The sequence below is a fragment of the Aedes aegypti genome, chromosome 1 (genome assembly GCF_002204515.2).
Source record: "Aedes aegypti strain LVP_AGWG chromosome 1, AaegL5.0 Primary Assembly, whole genome shotgun sequence".
Taxonomy (NCBI): Eukaryota; Metazoa; Arthropoda; class Insecta; order Diptera; family Culicidae; genus Aedes; species Aedes aegypti.
This window is the reverse complement of record NC_035107.1, coordinates 27,954,464-27,966,926: the sequence shown is the minus strand read 5'-3', so window position 1 is coordinate 27,966,926 and position 12,463 is coordinate 27,954,464. Positions and strand designations below refer to the sequence as shown.

Sequence of the window (12,463 nt, the reverse complement as noted above, 5' to 3'; positions counted from 1 at the left end):
ATCAATACCCTCTGTACTAGTGACGTTTTTGCCGTTTCTTGGCATGATTGAAATAAATTTGCCTAATTTCAGTTGCCTCTAAGACAGGCCTACTAATCTCTAACTGTAAAGACCACAACTGTGGTGCAGGTAAAGTGATAAAAGAGCTTCTACTGACATGAGTTTGCTGCAATCAAACCTCCAGTTTTCCGTCGGCGGTAATGATGATGGTTGTCTTCAGTCGTGGGTCGTTCAATCGGTCTTCCCGGTAGTTTGAGCTTCTCTTCAGGGGTAGCAATGGGCATCAGTCATCCAACTCCGGATGAAAATCTTTGAAGAATGTTCTCGAAAGTCAGAACAAACACCGTTCCTTGCAGTTGCAGACTTAGCAGCTTCAATGCTGTAATGTATTAAATTCATAATTACAAATGGTTTCAGTTACAGTATACAGTTGCTTACATTTTCAGTGTTCTACTTCAGATTTTTCGCTGTTTGCCTTAACTGTCCCACTGTAAGAGTGCTATCCTGTATGAAAATAATTCAGTTACTGTTACAACTAATCCACATGCTATTTTCTAGGTTAAAGCTAAGTATGCTGTTCCGCTCAAGAAAAGTAAAAATTTCTGCGGGAAGAAATGGTCAAGAAATTTTCTACAGGAAGCTCCATTCGAAATGACATTTCTTTTCAACTGCGTACTGTGATCAAAGAAAAATGCTTTCCTTGACCATTTCTTGCAAGAAATTTTCCACGCATCGAGATAGGCAATTACTTTTCTGTTGTGGTGCATACCTCGCTTAATTCAATATGGCACGAATGGATTTACTGTTTTTACGGACATACCTTAGTCGACTATTCAATTTACCACTTACTGCGTTGTAATTATCAGAACACTTAACTGCGTTACCTAAGCGGACACATTCATTTAATACATAAATCACTACAGTTATTATTCACTTTTACCGATCAGTTATAATAAATCCACCGGATAATGTTTCATTACACGCGGTTAACTTTCACGAAAGAACTTCTCAATAATGCTTCCACGGTTTGTTTTTCAATCTGACACTGATTCCGTTTTCTCCGTTCTGTCATTCCACTTGGCGACTACCGCTCAGTTGCGAGGGATCGGACAGTGGTCTCACCGCCGTTTCGCGGTCAACAGTGTTGCCGGTAACACGAGCCAAAAGGCTCACTCGTCCGGGTTCATTTAACGTCCTGACATTCCTGATTCCTGACCGAGTTTCCAATCATAGTCCTTATTTCGTTGCCAGGTCGATTGCCGAAAATATCGTTTGTTATTTCTCCTTTCTCCATTTTTCGTGGTAGGTAAGAAATTCGATATGTTACCTTACCAGGGTCGCGATACCTACATCACGATGGTGTGGCTGCCACCTTAGGTGTAGCTGACGTGATACAGCATTTCATACTCAGCCGCTGGATGCCAGAACAGACGCTGTTTGAGCCGCACCTCCTTGGTGGACAGACGCTCGAGACGCACCTCCTCACTCTAGCTGATGTCAGAAGGACAACAGTGCCCAGGCTGCACTACCAGCTAAGTACGCAACCCTTAGCTGGCGGTCTTTGTCATCATTTGACCCGTGGAAGCGTGAGGTAGGGACTTGTGAGGACCAGAGCTATGTTGGACGCTCCTTCCTAGTTGTCGGCTCACCATTTCACAGCCCAAGTAGAAGTTAGAAGTATAGTGATCTTGAATAGTTTGGCCATTTATGGAAGTATTTGGAGAATTTGGTACTGGAGGCATAAATTTCGTCAACTCCCTCCCCGCTAAATCATATTTTATGTTAAAGAATCCGAAAATGTCTCTTTTGAATTCCACTTTTCCCTAAAAGCATAACGGGGGTAATTTATGGAATCAAAAATTGTGAAATTTTACATTACAAGGTTCAAACGGTTCGAACGTTTCAATGTTCCAACCGAGTACACCATAAATAATATCACGGCTACCACAGACAAACAGACGTAACACTCTAATTATTTTCATCGCACAGCAGAATAGCGCCCAATTCTAATATTTGATAGTTGGCCGACGGACCACTCGTGACGCTCGCATCGCTTTTGTTCGATTTTGACGTTTGCTCACTACCGCCACCTAGTACGCGGTTGGCCAAAAGAAGTGTTTTTAGCATTGGGCGAAGATGTTCGCGTGACTATGTTTTAAAATTGATAATTGTTCTAGCTGATACGTCTGTTTGTCTGTGCGGCTATGGGGACTCTGCTCCTGAAAAGAAAAGTAATCACCTATATCGATGAAGTGTAGAACTAGCCCTCGTGCGTTAAAATACACTCTAATAAAGATTTAAAAAAAAAAAAAAAACCTATATCGATGCGTGGGAAATTTCTTGCAAGAAATGATTGAGAAAAGCAGTAGCAGATCGCAGTACGCAGTTGAAAATAAATGTCAATACAAATGGAGCGCACTTGTAAAGGGCGAACACGAAATTATTGCGTCACATTCCAACAGGGTATAACTTTTCTACCATTGGGTAAAAATCAACCAAATTTTGCACACTTTCTCATTGATGTGTATTGTTTACATGCTGTCAAACTCGAAGTCGTATTTTTCGATTCATCGAAAATGGAGGTGAACCAATGCTAGTCGAGAGAACAAATTCTTTCCCAACACCTGACATTTCCTGACCTGTCGCACCGGCAGTTGGGAAAAATGTTGAACATACACCATTCAACCGTCTCCAGAGTGTTGAAGCGATTCCAGGAGCGGTTGACGTTGGACCAAGACATGGGAGCTGAAAGAAAACCGGGACCGGAGAACAAAAAGACGGAGGGAAAGGTGAAGCGGGTGATTAAAGCAAATCCCAACGTATTCAGCCGTGATTTGGCTAAAAAGATCGGTCGTAGAGCTACGTCCAGAATGCAAAGAACCTTGCTGGACTACATACATACAATGTACAGAACTTCGCAAACTGCGATGAGCGGCAACAATCGACAGTTAAAACTCGGGCACGGAAGCTCTACGAGAAGATGCTGACAAAATATGGCTGCTGAGTGATGGACGACGTAACGTATATAAAAGCCGATTTTAAGCAAATTCCGGGGTTGGAGTTTTTCACCGGCAAGAGCAAGTTCGATGGACGACAAATTTAAGAAGAAGAAAATGTCGAAGTTCGCCTCCAAATATCTCATTTGGCAGACCATCTGCTCTTGCGGACTGAGGAGTGAGCCTTTCGTGACAAAGGGCACAGTAAATGGCGAGATCTACAAATCTGAGTGCCTCGTGAAGCGCCGTTTGCCGTTCTTGCAGCAGCACGCCGAAGCTCCGCTATTTTGGCCAGATTTGGCATTATGCTACTATTCTAAAAGTGGCCTAGAGTGGTATGAGGCCAATTCTGTCCATTTTATTCCAAAGGACATAAATCCGTCAAACTGTCCAGAGCTGCGCCCGGTGGAGCAGTACTGGGCAATAATGAAGCGGGAACTTCGGAAGAGCAAGGATACAGTCAAAGACGAGAAGGACATGTAAAGAAAATGAAAACAAAAACTGAGAAACTGGTACCGGATGACACTGTAAAGACTTTGATGGAGGGCATCAAGCGAAAATGCCTTCAACTCAAGGCTCCATCGATTAACTTTTCTTTTGATTTTTGAAGTAAATATACGTATAAAACTACCCTAAAATATTGGTTTGATTCTAAACATTAGGGGGAGATCCACCAGTACCGGACACTTAAGCCACTAAATTCATAATTCGTAAGATATTGATTTTATGCGCTCGTGTTACTCATTTATGATAAATATTATCATTTTTATAGTGTACAAAAATAAATTTGAAAATATAAATATGAATTTTGACATTGCATTTTGATGATGTTTTTTAGTACCAAATTGATCGATATTGAAAGGTGGCACCCAATACCGGACACGATCTGGAAATGCCTCGAATCATGGGGCAGGACACTCAATAATATTGGTATTAATATCTGTTAATATCAATTAATATATATTAATCCATTAATATTTTCGAAACACATCGAGGTGGGTGTGAGTTTTCTTTTAAGAAACAAAGACATCTGACGTTTCAACATCAACCTACATGATGGACTCAAACACGGTATGCTTTTATCCTTAATTTAAATGCAATACATATATCATTTATAATGTTGTAGGATCATTCACTTTTCTGGGAGAGAATCCAAGCAGCGGTCGGTCTGTTGCCGAAACATATTATGAATATCCTTGATCTTCAAGGATATTCTTCATGCGATGCTCTTGGGGAAATCCAAGAAACTTATGTTTCTCAAATCGAAAACGATCTGAGGCTGTTATGAAAAAGACATCGCTTGATGTGGACAACTGAATCATTTATACGGACATTTTGCAGTGGATACTCTGCTCCTTACGCATATTTAAGTGTCCCTTGTTTCCATCCATGAAAGAACTAAGGTGTTTTGGACATATTTGGACATTGCATTTTATTTAATCCACATTCATCATGCAATTTTTACACGTTCTTTCAGGAATGATGAAACACAAGATCTAAGTGTGAAATCGGCTCAGAAGTGTTCACTTCATAATTCGTACAACCACGACTCATTTACTAGATCAAATTACAGATCTGAACTAGCTTCACATAAGTTTCAAATTTATCGTTATTGTTTAGTTTCGTCAATCTGGGGTTATGCACAAATTACGTCACGCGCCCAGGAGGGGGGGGGGTGGATCAAGCCAAGCGTGACAAGCCTTACAAAAAATCGGAGGACTCATACAAAAAACGTGACAAGAGGGGGGGGGGGTCCGAAAAGTTGAAATTTAGCGTGACATAATTTGTGTACCATCCCTCTACCCATATGTTTCGAAAACCTAATCGAAAGGAAACTCCCAGCACACTAGATAATATCTTTAGTACCAATTGTAATATTATTAATATATATTAATATTTTTATACCAGATCAAGTGTCTTGCCCCATGCCTCGAATTCTGTAAATTTGAACATTATTGAATGTGTTTACTATAGGAATAGTATATAATTGCCAATTCAATGCATTTGCAACATTTACAAGAACAATTTGAGTATTTCTTAGTTAGCAAGATGTACATAAAAAACCTCTTTCTTATATGATGAAAAATAGCACATTTTACGATGTTGTTCTGAATGTTCATTTTCCTTATTTTTATTGCATCTTTGATACCATGATCGACGGAATCCATGGAAAATGAATGTATTTTGAGACACTGGTGCAATAATTACAAAGATATCATATAACAAATCAGGCTGTCCGAAACTGGGGGACAGGAGGTGCTTAACCAAAATTGTATTTATTATTTATTTATTTATTTATTTTTAACTTGAAATTTTGGAAGAGGGAAAAACCCCTTTGAGTGATTTCTTACAGAAATCTATCTCAAAAAGGCCCAAAACCTCTTCATCTTTTCCAAAAACATTATAAAATAAACAATCTTAACAATAAGAGGCTCAAACGGCATTGATCCATAGCAGAGCCAAATCCTTGAAGAAGTGAAAGGTCCTAGGAAAGGTCCATAATAGTTAAGGTACCACATATAGAAAACTGTTCTTCAAAGCTGAAAAGAAACATACGAAAAAAAAGACAAGTATCATACATGAGATTTCATTCAAAAACTGAAATAAAAGTTTCAATATTGGAAGGCACATATTTCCTAAAATATCTCTAACAGATATTGGAGTAGTATGATTTAAATTTTGAATTTGTTTTAAAAATTTATTCCTTGGTATAACGTATCTTGAACAATGGAAAATTATATGATCAATGTCTTCATAGAATGGTCCACAATCACATAAATTTGAATCTTTTATGTCAATGCGATATAAATGACTGTTACAATTATAATGATTTGAAATCAGTCTTGAAATGCTACAAATTAAATTTCGACTAACTGATAAATTTTTAAACCATGGATTTAGACAAACTTTTGGTTGAATATAATTACACCAACGCCCTTTATCACTAGAGTCCCAAGACGTTTGCCAATCATTTAAGGAAGATTTCTTAAATTTTGTATGATATTCAGATGCAGAAATACTACGGTTATATGTAATACCACAACGAACACCCAATTTAGCTAAAGAATCAGCTTGTTCATTACCATAAATTTTTGAATGGGATGGAACCCATACAAATTTAACGATAAATCCTAGTAAATTTAGTTCAAATAATAATTGTTTTATCATTAGAATAAGATGATGAGTTTTAGCATGAAAATTTACGGATCTAATGGCTTTAAGACAACTGAAACTATCAGAACAAATAAAAAATATATTTGGTGAACGATTTTTTATCAAACTGCATGTAAAATATAATGCAGTTAATTCCGCAATAAAAATAGAACATGGAGATTGTAATTTAAAAAAATGTGCTGCAAAATGATTGTATACTCCGAACCCTGCAATGTCCTTCATTAAAGATCCATCTGAAAAATAAAGTTGGTCAACATTTACACCAATAAATTTACGGTGAAAAAACAAACTAGCAAACCGAGGATAGTCATTGTGTGACATTTGTTTCAATTCTTCATGTAAAGATCAATCAATTAAAGATTGGAACGAGTGGATTTGAATTTCATATTTATAAAAAAAAGCTTGACGAATCAGCTATAATATTTTGATTTATACAATGATTGAAGGAGTCTAAAATTTTACTTGTTGGATTAATTTCAGCTAATGTTTTTAAAATTGTGATTATCGGATGATTATTCGAAATACATTGTGTAATATATTTGCAATTTAATTTTTGAAAACGAATTTTCAATGGAACAATTCCTGCTAAAACTTCCACAGATTTTGTATGAGTGGAATTCATTAATTTTAAACAAATTCTCAAACAACGATATTGAATTGTTTCAATTTTAGAAAAATGTGTAGGAGCAGTACTTCCAAAGGTAAAACATCCATATTCTAGAACAGAACGTATTGTCGTTGTATAAAGTGTTATTAAATCGGAAGGATGAGCACCCCACCAGGCACCAGTAATTGTTTTAAGGAAATTTATTCGCTTCGAACACGTTTTTTGAATATACTGAATATGAAACTTCCACGTTAAGGCGAAGTAGGCCGTCATTGAAATTTGTACGCGTTGTTGATGATTGTTGCTAATTCGTCTTACGATTTCAAATTAAAGAAAACCAGTTGGTTTTGCACTGACACAGCTGAAAAAGTATCAGCATCCTTTATGCATGTTAGCGTGTACAGTGATACTTTTTCAAGTCAATGTAAACTATCAAGACTGAAATTTATCACTTTGAAATGCAAGCTGAAAAGTCATCATTATTTCCAAAACGAATGACGGGCTACTTAGCCTTAATTTGGAATCAAACCATATTCCGTAAAACCATTTGTATGTGCCCAGCTACAAATATTATCCAATGCACATTGCATAAAATGACGAATCACTTCTCTATTTTTTCCACTGACAGATAAAACCTTGTGATCAGCAAATTGATAAAAATGGCAACCATTTGGTATATTAGATGCTAAATCACTTGTAAATAAATTATATAAGAAAGGACTCAAACAAGATCCTTGAGGTAGACCAAAATAGCTATAACGAACCATTTTAGAAGATTCATTGTGAAAAAAATTCATAATTTTGAAAGAAAATAAATTACATATGAAATTTGATAAAACGATAGGAATTTTGAAATTTAACATTTTTTCATATAATAAATCAATGAGAACAGAATCATATGCTCCAGAAACATCAAGAAAAGTGGAAACCATGTCTTGCTTTCTATTGAATGAAAGATGAATTTGAGATGCTTAAAGAGCAGTACAATCACGAGTACCACAACCTTTCCTGAAACCATATTGTGATGAAGCAAAAATTTTATTCCTCTCTTTTTATTCCCTTATTCAAGGCGATTCAAAATCATTCGTTCCATAAGTTTACGTACACATGATAATAAACTAATAGGTCTTCTACTGTCAGCCAATGAAGGATTTTTACCTGATTTTAATAAACTAATAACTTTTACAAAACGCCATTCTGGTGGGAATATATTTTGAAGAAGATAAGAATTATATAATGATAGTAAATGCATTTTGCCTTCAAACGGTAAATTTTGTAGTACAATAAATTTTATTTTATCAATTCCTGGAGAAGTATTATGAGTAAGAGATAGAGCTAAATTTATTTCTTCCAGAGAAAATAATGCACAAAGCTCAGGAAAATAGTTAAATGTTTGATGAGTTTTAAAATTTATATTTTGAGATACAAAATTAGGACAAATTTTTGATGCAAATTTTTCTATCCATTCTGAAGAATATTCCAAAATAGGTTGAGTTGAAAATTCGTAATTTCTTAAATTTCTTGGAACTTTCCATAAAGTGGATATTGAAGATTCTTTATCAAGATTTTGAACAAATTTTTCCAATAATTTCTTTTCTTAAATTTGGTTATCCTAGTAAATTGTGCTTCAGCTTTGCAATATGAAAAGTAATTATCCCTAGAACCAAACCTTCGAATTTTTTTAAATGCATCAGATTTATTTTTTAAAGCTAATGAACAATCATTATCCCACCAAAATGTCGGACGTTTTTTAACAGGAGATTTAGAGACATGTTTTTTTGTTTACGATTTTATTAAAGTTTCCATTAAAAGCTTCAAAAATATTTCATAATTTTCAAGTAGAGTTGTGGAGTAATCAAAATGTATTAAAGAAAAAGAAACTAGATCAGAAAATTTATTCCAGTCAACATTTTTACATAAATCTGGAGAATTTACTAAAGCATATTTTGAATTGCTTTTAGAACTATAAATTTGAATTAAAATTGGTAAATGATCACTACCGTTTGGATCATTACCCAGACAACCAGAATGTACGTATAACGGAATCACCTTTTGCGTTATGCGATGCTTATATGTGGAAAGTTACACGTATAAGATGGTGCGAAAAGGCCTTATACGTACATAAGTGGAGGCGATATACGTGCATTATTATATGATGAAAAATAGCATGCAATGCGAGTGTATCGATTTTATTGCGAACTAATCTGTACTCTTATGCGACTTAATTTATGATAACAAAGTTCATTTGACAGCTGCTACGGATTGATCCGACTTACTTTGTACGAGTATACGGGACGAAACATAATGTACATATGAACTCAGAAAATAACGTTTTATGCGAGGAAACCCATCGATCAAACGATTTCATTCACCATGTAGTGCGAGTGTGATGTAATTTGTATGTATAAATGACTTTGTTCGTAAACTGTTATGCGACTTCTGGTTGTCTGGTTAATTGTTTTCCAGGACGAAATAAATGATAAATAACTGGAACAAAATGATAAATCAATAACTGAATTATGAGCTGGAGGAACAGCAATTCTGGTAAATGATCCATCATTCAAAACATTTAAATTTAATTCGTCAATCAGGTCCATTATTAATGAACCTCTGCCATCAATTTTATCGCTTCCCCAGGCAAAATTATGTGCATTGAAATCCCCAAGAATATAAAAAGGAGAAGGTACATTATCTACAATATTTTTAATTTCAGATAATGAAAAAGAAACATTTGGAGGAATGTACATACAAATAATTGAAAACTTAAAACCATCATAATTGACGGAAATAGCAATAAATTCAATATTAGTATTGAGAGATATATCCAAATATTTGAATTCAATATTATCACGGATACCGATCAATACCCCTCCAAATGGAACATTTCTATCACAACGAACAATATGGTATGATGGAATACGAAAAACTTTATCCTTAGTGAGCCAAGTCTCATTCAAACAAAATATATCTAAATCATAATTTGTCAACATGGCTTTAAGCCTATCAATTTTTGGGGAAATACTGTGACAATTCCATTGCAAGATATTCAATCCTTTGAAATTGTCCGAAGCCATTAGGAAAATAATGAAGACAAAAAGGGTCCAAATGAGTTGAGTTTTGCAAAAAGATTCACAAGAAAAAGGTAAAATCTTCTTTATTAGATTTTATCAAATATCGCTCATACCTAATAAGTTTAATATTTCTTCTAAAATGCTCAAAATGGAAAAATAATTTTTTCACTGCCTGAAATATTGTTATTATTATTATTTTCTCCATTTTTATCATTAATTTTCTGAAATCCGGGAATATTTTTGAAGGTAGATGCAATATTAAGAGGAGGAAAATTTTGTTCAAACAATTTTGAAGAATGAGTATAAAAAAAAACAAAATTGTAATTTGTCCATATTTAGTCCAATTATGGTACAAAATATATTCATACTATCAAAATAGGATTATGTTCGAATATGCTTGCGTGATCCAAAGTATTTCTTAATATTCAAAATAATTATTAAATAGGCTCAAAATTAAGGCAACACGTAATTTTTTTTTGAAATTTTCAAACTTTTGTACTTTTTTCAGACGGCATGCATATTTCAAGGATGTGTTATTCTACGCAAACATTAGTCTCCATAATAGCTTCCTTTACTACTAATACACCATCTTGATTGGACCATGATTTCTCAATGTTTCGACTTTGTCCGGTATTGGGTGCTGTCCGGTACTGGGGGATCTCCCCCTATAAGAAAATTGGCATGACATTTTCGGTGTCCTAATAATTTCGTGTTCGCCCTTTATTCAATTTCTTGACAATTTCTTCCGCAGAATTCTTACTTTTTTTTAGCAAAACAGCATACCCAACTTTACAGGTATATTCAAAATCATGAAAGTCTAGTTCACTGTTTTCTATCTCCAACCGGAACACAGTTAACACATATTCGTCGAAAAAATTTAAGTTTTGAAAAGAAAAACTGCAGTTGAAGTTTTGATGATGACGATGATTACAATGACAGATCCTTGAACGTTATGGAAGCCGGAAGAATATTCCTAATCAGTAACTGGTATACTAGTTCTCTGCTTACACGCTCGAAAAAGAATTCTGGAAAACGTGAACTGTCAAAAATATACCATGAACTACCATCATGTTTACGCATAAACATGATCTAGTTCACGGTGTATTTTTGCTTGTTGACAAGTTTACGTCTGCTGTTCACGGATACGAGAACGGATTTTTTTCTGTGTAGTACATACTAACTAATTGAACAATACTGCATTTTTCTACACGAAGCAACTAATTCCTGCGTTCAGACATGTGGTTAAAACGTATCATGAAATATTTAAAAAAGGTAAAAATATGTAACGGGGGATCCCTATTCCTTGTGAAAATCTGTACTATCACGTATAGATGGCACTGCCGTCTCCATTTTCGCAGCATCCATCCAAACCATATGGTGCTCTCTCCATCCTGCTTGCAAGTAGACAGTTCTTTGTCATTGGTCTCTCTTCCACACCATTTCGATCCAAAGCTAGGACATTCACACGAGATAAAATCCCCTCCCATCAGCTTTTCCACCACCCCACTCTTATACCAACTGACTACCTGTCAAAGGCGGAAGCATTTTATCCCCAACAAAGAGGATAGAAGACCCCCCACACGTCAGATAACTGTGGCGAGAGCATCTCTCGCTCTCAGCATCCGCACATTGGAGCAGTCAGTCAGTCAGCCAGTCCAGTGGCAGCAAGCGTTGTGTTTTTCGTGGCTGCTTCTGCCTTCAGCGCCAGATGATAGAATCCTAGTAGGCTGCCACGGCCAAGTAGACCGCAGAAGCTTCTTTGATTCGCGCGGTGAACTGTGAAGAAAATCCAGCTGGTGGTGGCCAACTAACTCCAAAGAAAAATCGAAAAAGCTCCAATTCGTGTCGAGTGCGGTGGTTTGTGCAGTTTTTTTCTGTTTGAAATTCGCAATCATAAAGCGAAAAGCGAAATAAGTTTGAAATGGTAATTTGATGGGACAGGGAGGTCATTTTTCCTACTGAGGTTACCCACCGAGAGTCTGCAGGATCATTGTCACCGAAGGACGTGCCGTGGGAAGTTGTTCGGTGTCGTATCTGATTAGCTGCAAGAACAGAAGTCGAAAAGTCGATTTGACTTTCATAAGAGGTGATAATTACTGAAGCGGAACGAACATTAAATAGACTGTGGCAGTGTTGGTTTTTGGGGGAAGGGTGGTGGTGATGGGGATCCCCGGAATGGATTATCGGATGTGGAAATAGTCAACCCGATTCTCGCCTCGGCCGGAGAGAAAGAGAAGGTAGGTGGTTCTCCTGCGAGGGAAGTTGAAACACGTCGAATTAATTAACAAATTCAGTGGCGGGAGATTGGCGCGGGATTTTTGGGGGGTGGGAACAAGCGGCCGAGACAAGCTCTTGTGACTAATGGCAACATGGAACCCTCCTCATGATGGGGCCTGCCACCGAAAGCTGTGGCCGATGGCGATGTGGAACGAGAGTGTGAAATTTTTAATAAAATTATTGATTGAAAAATGAGGATGTGAAGTAAAAGTGAGCCGATGATGTATAGAGTGCTATATGGCGACCGATAAAAGTGGACCTGCAACTGAAGGCAGAACGTGTGCAGATGAGTGATGCAGTGAGTTAGGGGAGTGGGAATGAGGATGTTGCCTCTTGTC

The 12,463-nt window shown here is 36.4% G+C and overlaps 1 protein-coding gene across 2 annotated transcripts in view; it reads left to right on the top strand.

Annotated features, from left to right (window-relative positions):
• LOC5573727 (gamma-aminobutyric acid receptor subunit beta-like) overlaps positions 1-12,463 on the top strand; it is a 151,159-nt gene that overhangs the window by 49,471 nt on the left and 89,225 nt on the right. Inside the window, exon 1 of one of the 2 annotated variants that reach the window (XM_021839244.1) lies at positions 11,492-12,085. The exons of the other annotated variant lie outside the window; for it this stretch is intronic. The gene's annotated coding sequence lies outside the window, so the exon portion shown is untranslated. Of the gene's footprint in view, positions 1-11,491; positions 12,086-12,463 lie in introns of those variants that run through there. 2 annotated transcript variants of the gene reach the window in all.